This window comes from Triticum aestivum, chromosome 2A (assembly GCF_018294505.1).
Source record: "Triticum aestivum cultivar Chinese Spring chromosome 2A, IWGSC CS RefSeq v2.1, whole genome shotgun sequence".
NCBI lineage: Eukaryota > Viridiplantae > Streptophyta > Magnoliopsida > Poales > Poaceae > Triticum > Triticum aestivum.
This window is the reverse complement of record NC_057797.1, coordinates 570945204-570952942: the sequence shown is the minus strand read 5'-3', so window position 1 is coordinate 570952942 and position 7739 is coordinate 570945204.

The window sequence follows — 7739 nt, the reverse complement described above, 5'->3', positions numbered from 1 at the left end:
GGACGTGATGCCTATATACATGATCATACCTAGATATTCTCATAACTATGCTCAATTCTGTCAATTGCTCAACAGTAATTTGTTCACCCACCGTAAAATACTTATGCTCTTGAGAGAAGCCACTAGTGAAACATATGGCCCCCGGGTCTATCTTCATCATATTAATCTTCCAATACTTAGTTATCTTCATTGCTTTTATTTTACTTTGCATCTTTATCAAAAAAATACCAAAAATATTATCTTATCATATCTATCAGATCTCACTCTCGTACGTGACCGTGTAGGGATTGACAAACCCTTATCGCGTTGGTTGCGAGGATTTATTGGTTTTGTGTAGGTGCGAGGGACTGGTGCGTAGCCTCCTACTGGATTGATACCTTGGTTCTCAAAAACTGAGGGAAATACTTACGCTACTTTACTGTATCACCCTTTCCTCTTCAAGGGAAAACCAACGCAAGTGCTCAAGAGGTAGCAAGAAGGATTTCTGGCGCCATTGTCGGGGAGGTCTATGCAAAAGTCATACTACCAAGTACCCATCTCAAACACTTATCTCCCGCATTACATTATTTGCCATTTGCCTCTCGTTTTCCTCTCCCCCACTTCACCCTTGCTGTTTTATTCGCCCTCTCTCTCTCTATCCTCCCTCTCTTTCTCTATTTGCCTCTTTTTGCACGTTCCTCGTTTGCTTGTGTGTTGGCTTGCTTGCTTGTCACGACGGCTCTAGATAACACTAAATTGTGTGACTTTACCAATACCAACAACAATGATTTTATTAGCACTCCGATTGCTCCTCTTACTGATGCTGAATCTTGTGAAATTAATGCTGCCTTGCTGAATGTTGTCATGAAAGATCCGTTTTCCGGCCTTCCTAGTGAAGATGCCACTACCCATCTAAATAGCTTCGTTGATTTGTGTGACATGCAAAAGAAGAAAGATGTTGATAATGATATTGTTAAATTGAAACTATTTCCTTTTTTTCTTAGAGATCGTGCTAAAGCTTGGTTTCCTTCTTTGCCTAAAAATAGTATTGATTCTTGGAATAAGTGCAAAGATGCTTTTATCTCTAAGTATTTTCCTCTCACTAAGATTATCTCTCTTAGAAATGATATTATGAATTTTAAGCAACTTGATCATGAACATGTTGCACAAGCTTGGGAGAGGATGAAATTGATGATACGTAATTGCCCAACACATGGTTTGAATTTGTGGATGATTATACAAAAAATTTATGCCAGATTGAATTTTGCTTCTAGAAATATTTTAGATTCGGCCGCGGGAGGCACTTTTATGGAAATCACTTTAGGAGAAGCTACTAAACTCCTAGATAATATTATGGTTAATTATTCTCAATGGCACACTGAAACATCTACTAATAAAAAGGTGCATGCGATAGAAGAAATTAACGTTTTGAGTGGAAAGATGGATGAAGTTATGAAATTATTTGCTAATAAGAGTGTTTCTTCTGATCCTAATGATATGCCTTTGTCTACTTTGATTGAGAATAATAATGAATCTATGGATGTGAATTTTGTTGGTAGGAACAATTTTTGTAACAACGCGTATAGAGGAAACTTTAATCCTAGGCCTTATCCTAACAATTCCTCTAATAATTATGGTAATTCCTACAACAATTATTATGGAAATTCTAATAAGATGCCCTCTGATTTTGAATATAATATAAAAGAATTTATTACTTAGCAAAAGAATTACAATGCTTTGATTGAAGAAAATTTTCTTTAGATTGATGAGTTGGCTAGGAACGTTGATAGAATTTCTCTTGATGTTGATTCTTTGAAACTTAGATCTATTCCACCTAAGCATGATATCAATGAGTCTCTCAAAGCCATGAGAATTTCCATTGAAGGGGAGCCTTGGCGCAGTGCTAAAGCTGCTGCCTTGTGACCATGAGGTCACGGGTTCAAGTCCTGGAAACAGCCTCTTACAAAAATGTAGGGAAAGGCTGCGTACAATAGACCCAAAGTGGTCGGACCCTTCCCCAGACCCTGCGCAAGCGGGAGCTGCATGCACTGGGGCTGCCCTTTTTAGTGCAAAGAAAGAACCGCTAGAATGCGTGCTAAGAAAGATTGCTTTATAAAAGCGTGTTCTTCTAGTTTCCATGATAATAAAGATGAAGACATAAAAGTTATTGATGTGTCCCAAATCAAATCTTTGTTTTGCAATATGGATCTTGATAATAATGGGACTGAATATAATCCACCTTTACCTAGGCGGCGTTCCAAAAATTTGGAGTCTTTAGATCTTGATGCTAAAATTGCTAAAAGTGGGATTGAAGAAGTCAAAACTTTAAATATTGATGAACCCACTATTTTGGATTTCAAGGAATTTAATTATGACAATTTCTCTTTGATAGATTGTATTTCCTTGTTGCAATCCGTGCTAAATTCTCCTCATTCTTATAGTCGAAATAAAGCTTTTACTAAACATATCGTTGATGCTTTGATGCAATCTTATGAAGAAAAACTTGAGTTGGAAGTTTCTATCCCTAGAAAACTTTATGATGAGCGGGAACCTATTATTAAGATTAAAATTAAAGATCATGAATGTTATGCTTTGTGTGATTTGGGTGCTAGTGTTTCCACGAATCCAAAGACTTTGTGTGATTTGTTAGGTTTCCGTGATTTTGATGATTGCTCTTTAAACTTGCACCTTGCGGATTCCACTATTAAGAAACCTATGGGAAGAATTAATGATGTTCTTATTGTTGCAAATAGGAACTATGTGCCCATATATTTTATCGTTCTTGATATAGATTGCAATCCTTCATGTCCTATTATTCTTGGTAGACCTTTCATTAGAACGATTGGTGCAATTATTGATATGAAGGAAGGAAATATTAGATTCCAATTTCCGTTAAGGAAAGGCATGGAACACTTCCCTAGAAATAAAAATTAAATTACCTTATGAATCTATTATTAGAGCCAACTATGAATTGCCTACCAAAGATGGCAATACCTAGATCTATCCTTGCCTTTTATGCCTAGCAAGGGGCGTTAAGCGATAGCGCTTGTTGGGAGGCAACCCAATTTTATTTTTATACCTTGCCTTTTGATCCTGTTTAGTAATAAATAATTTATCTAGCCTATGTTTTTGTTGTGTTTTTTGTGTTTAATTAGTGTTTGTGCCAAGTAGAACCGTTGGGAAGACTTGGGGAAAGTCTTGTTAATCTTGCTGTAAAAAACAGAAAATTTAGCACTCAAGAGAACTGCTGCCATTTTTATTTGAAAAGTGCTATTTAGTTAATTATTTTTGCAGATGATTAACAGATAAATTCCTCACGTCCAGCATTTTATTTTCGAATTTTTGGGATTCCAGATGTTACGCTAGCTACAGATTACTACAGACTGTTCTGTTTTTGACAGATTCTGTTTTTCGTGTGTTGTTTGCTTATTTTGATGAATCTATGGCTAGTAAAATAGTTTATAAACCATCGAGAAGTTGGAATACAGTAGGTTTAACACCAATATAAATAAAAAATGAGTTCATTACAGTAACTTGAAGTGGTCTTTTGTTTTCTTTCGCTAATGGAGCTCACGAGATTTTCTACTTTATGTTTTGTGTTGTGAAGTTTTCAAGTTTTGGGTAAGGATTTGATGGATTATGGAACAAGGAGTGGCAAGAGCCTAATCTTGGGTATGAACATGGCACCCCCAAGATAATCTAAGGACACCAAAAAGCCAAAGCTTGGGGATGCCCCGGAAGGCATCCCCTCTTTCGTCTACTTCTATCGGTAACTTTACTTGGAGCTATATTTTTATTCACCACATGATATGTGTTTTGCTTGGAGCGTCTTGTATGATTTGAGTCTTTGCTTTTTAGTTTACCACAATCATCTTTTCTGTACACAGCTTTTGAGAGAGACACATGATTCGGAAAATATTAGAATACTCTATGTGCTTCGCTTATATCTTTTGAGTTATATAGTTTTTCTCTAGTACTTCACTTATATCTTTTAGAGCACGGTGGTGGATTTGTTTTATAGAAACTATTGATCTATAATGCTTCACTTAGATTATTTTGAGAGACTTAAATAGCATGGTAATTTGCTTAAATAATCCTAATATGCTAGGTATACAAGATTAATAATAAAATTCTCTTATGAGTGTGTTGAATACTATGAGAAGTTTGATACTTGATGATTGTTTTGAGACATGGAGATGGTGATATTAGAGTCATGCTAGTTGAGTAGTTGTGAATTTGAGAAATACTTGTGTTAAAGTTTGTGATTCCCGTAGCATGCACGTATGGTGAACCGTTATGTGATGAAGTCAGAGCATAATTTATTTATTGATTCTCTTCCTTATGAGTGGCGGTCGGGGACGAGCGATGGTCTTTTCCTACCAATCTATCCCCCTAGGAGCATGCGCGTAATACTTTGCTTTGATAACTTGGATTTTTGCAATAATTATATGAGTTCTTTATGACTAATGTTGAGTCCATGGATCATTCGCACTCTCACCCTTCCACCATTGCTAGCCTCTCTAATACCGCGCACCTTTCGCTAGTATCATACACCCACCATATACCTTCCTCAAAGCAGCCACCATACCTGCCTATCATGGCATTTCCATAGCCATTCCGAGATATATTGCCATGCAACTTTCCATCGTTCCGTTTACTATGACACGCTCCATCATTGTCATATTGCTTTGCATGATCATGTAGTTGACATTGTATTTGTGGCAAAGCCACCGTTCATAATTCTTTCATACATGTCGCTCATGAGTCATTGCATATCCCGGTACACCGCCGGAGGCATTCATATAGAGTCATATCTTGTTCTAAGTATCGAGTTGTAATTCTTGAGTTGTAAGAAAATAAAAGTGTGATGATCATCATTATTAGAGCATTGTTCCATTGAGGAAAGTATGATGGAGACTATGATTCCCCCACAAGTCGGGATGAGACTCCGGACGAAAAAAAGAGCCCATAAAAAATAGAAAAGGCCCAAATAATAAAAAAATGAGAGAAAAGGAGAGAAGGTACAATGCTACTATCCTTTTACCACACTTGTGCTTCAAAGTAGCACCATGATCTTCATAATAGTCTCCTATGTTATCACTTTCATATACTGGTGGGAATTTTTCATTATAGAACTTGGCTTGCATATTCCAATGATGGGCTTCCTCAAAATGCCCTAGGTCTTCGTGAGCAAGCAAGTTGGATGCACACCCACTTAGTTTCTTTTTGAGCTTTCATATACTTATAGCTCTAGTGCATCCATTGCATGGCAATCCCTACTCACTCACATTAATATCTATTGATGGGCATCTCCATAGCCCGTTGATACGCTTAGTTGATGTGAGACTATCTTCTCCCTTTTTGTCTCCTCCACAACCACCATTCTATTCCACCTAAAGTGCTATGTCCATGGCTCACGCTCATGTATTGCGTGAAGATTGAAAAAGTTTGAGAATGTCAAAAGTATGAAACAATTGCTTGGCTTGTCATCAGGGTTGTGCATGATTTAAATACTTTGTATGGTGAAGATAGAGCATAGCCAGACTATATGATTTTGTAGGCATAACTTTCTTTGGCCATGTTATTTTGAAGAGACATAATTGCTTAGATAGTATGCTTGAAGTATTATTATTTTTATGTCAACATTAAACTTTTATCTTGAATCTTTCGGATCTGAATATTCATACCACAATTAAGAAGAATTACATTGAAATTATGCCAAGTAGCATTCCACATCAAAAATTCTGTTTTTATCATTTACCTACTCGAGGACGAGTAGGAATTAAGCTTGGAGATGCTTGATATGTCTCCAACGTTTCTATAATTTTTGATTGCTCCATGCTATATTATCTTCTGTTTTGGACATTATTGGGCTTTATTGTCCACTTTTATATTATTTTTGGGACTAACCTATTAACCGGAGGCACAACCCAGAATTGCTGTTTTTGCCTATTTTAGGGTTTCGAAGAAAAGGAATATCAAACGGAGTCCAAACGGAATGAAACCTTCGGGAACGTGATTTTTGGAACGAACAAGATCCAGGAGACTTGGACCCTACATCAAGCAACCAATAGGGAGGCCACGAGGTAGGGGGCACGCCTACCCCCCAGGCGGGCCCTCCACCCTTGTGGGCCCCCTATTGCTCCACCGGCGTAGTCCTTCCTCCTATATATACATACGTACCCCCAAACGATCAAATACGGAGCCAAAACCCTAATTCCACCGCCACAACTTTCTGTATCCACGAGATCCCATCTTGGGGCCTGTTCCGGAGCTCCGCCGGAGAGGGCATCGATCACGGAGGGCTTCTACATCAACACCATAGCCTCTCCGATGAAGTGTGAGTAGTTTACCTCAGACCTTCGGGTCCATAGTTATTAGCTAGATGGCTTCTTCTCTCTTTTCGGATCTCAATACAAAGTTCTCCCCCTCTCTTGTGGAGATCTATTCGATGTAATCTTCTTTTTTGGTGTGTTTGTTGAGACCGATGAATTGTGGGTTTATGATCAAGTTTATCTATGAACAATATTTGAATCTTCTCTGAATTCTTTTATGTATGATTGGTTATCTTTGCAAGTCTCTTTGAATTATCAGTTTGGTTTGGCCTACTAGATTGATCTTTCTTGCAGTGGGAGAAGTGCTTAGCTTTGGGTTCAATCTTGCGGGGTCCTTTCCTAGTGACAGTAGGGGCAGCAAGGCACGTATTGTATTGTTGCCATCGAGGATAACAAGACGGGGTTTTCATCATATTGCATGAGTTTATCCCTCTACATCATGTCATCTTGCTTAAAGCGTTACTCTATTCTCTTGAACTTAATACTCTAGATGCATGATGGATAGTGGTCGATGTGTGGAGTAATAGTAGTAGATGCAGGCAGGAGTCGGTCTACTTGTCTTGGACGTGATGCCTATATACATGATCCTACCTAGATATTCTCATAACTATGCTCAATTATGTCAATTGCTCAACAGTAATTTGTTCAGCCACCGTAAAATACTTATGCTCTTGAGAGAAGCCACTAGTGAAACCTATGGCCCCCGGGTCTATCTTCATCATATTAATCTTCCAATACTTAGTTATTTTCATTGCTTTTATTTTACTTTGCATCTTTATCATAAAAATACCAAAAGTATTATCTTATCATATCTATTAGATCTCACTCTCGTAAGTGACCGTGTAGGGATTGACAAACCCTTATCGCGTTGGTTGTGAGGATTTATTTGTTTTGTGTAGGTGCGAGGGACTGGCGCGTAGCCTCCTACTGGATTGATACCTTGGTTCTCAAAAACTGAGGGAAATACTTACGCTACTTTGCTGCACCACCCTTTCCTCTTCAAGAGAAAACCAACGCAAGTGCTCAAGAGGTAGCAAAGCCTCGGCAACGTCACTGGCCCATGTGACCGCCACCAAACAAGGATCGGGTCAACGATGGGCTGGCTCCTCACCAACCTACGCCCCCCGGAAGGTAGCACCTCCCAATACCAGCCCGGCGGAGCCCAGTGCCGGACATGGCCCCTCTGATCAAGCTGGCCTCCTCCGCCGAGTCGACGATGAGGATGTGGGATAGGCATCGTCGACGTCGTCGATGCGGGAATAATTTCTTGAACTAAAAGAATAAACTAGTTCTATTAATTTTCTTGCTAAAAATAAACAACTTCTATATATAGTAAAATAAAATAGTTTTATTAAATCAACTAGTTCAAGTACTAAGAACTTAATATAAATAAAATAAAGTAGTACTTACTAAAAATAAACTACT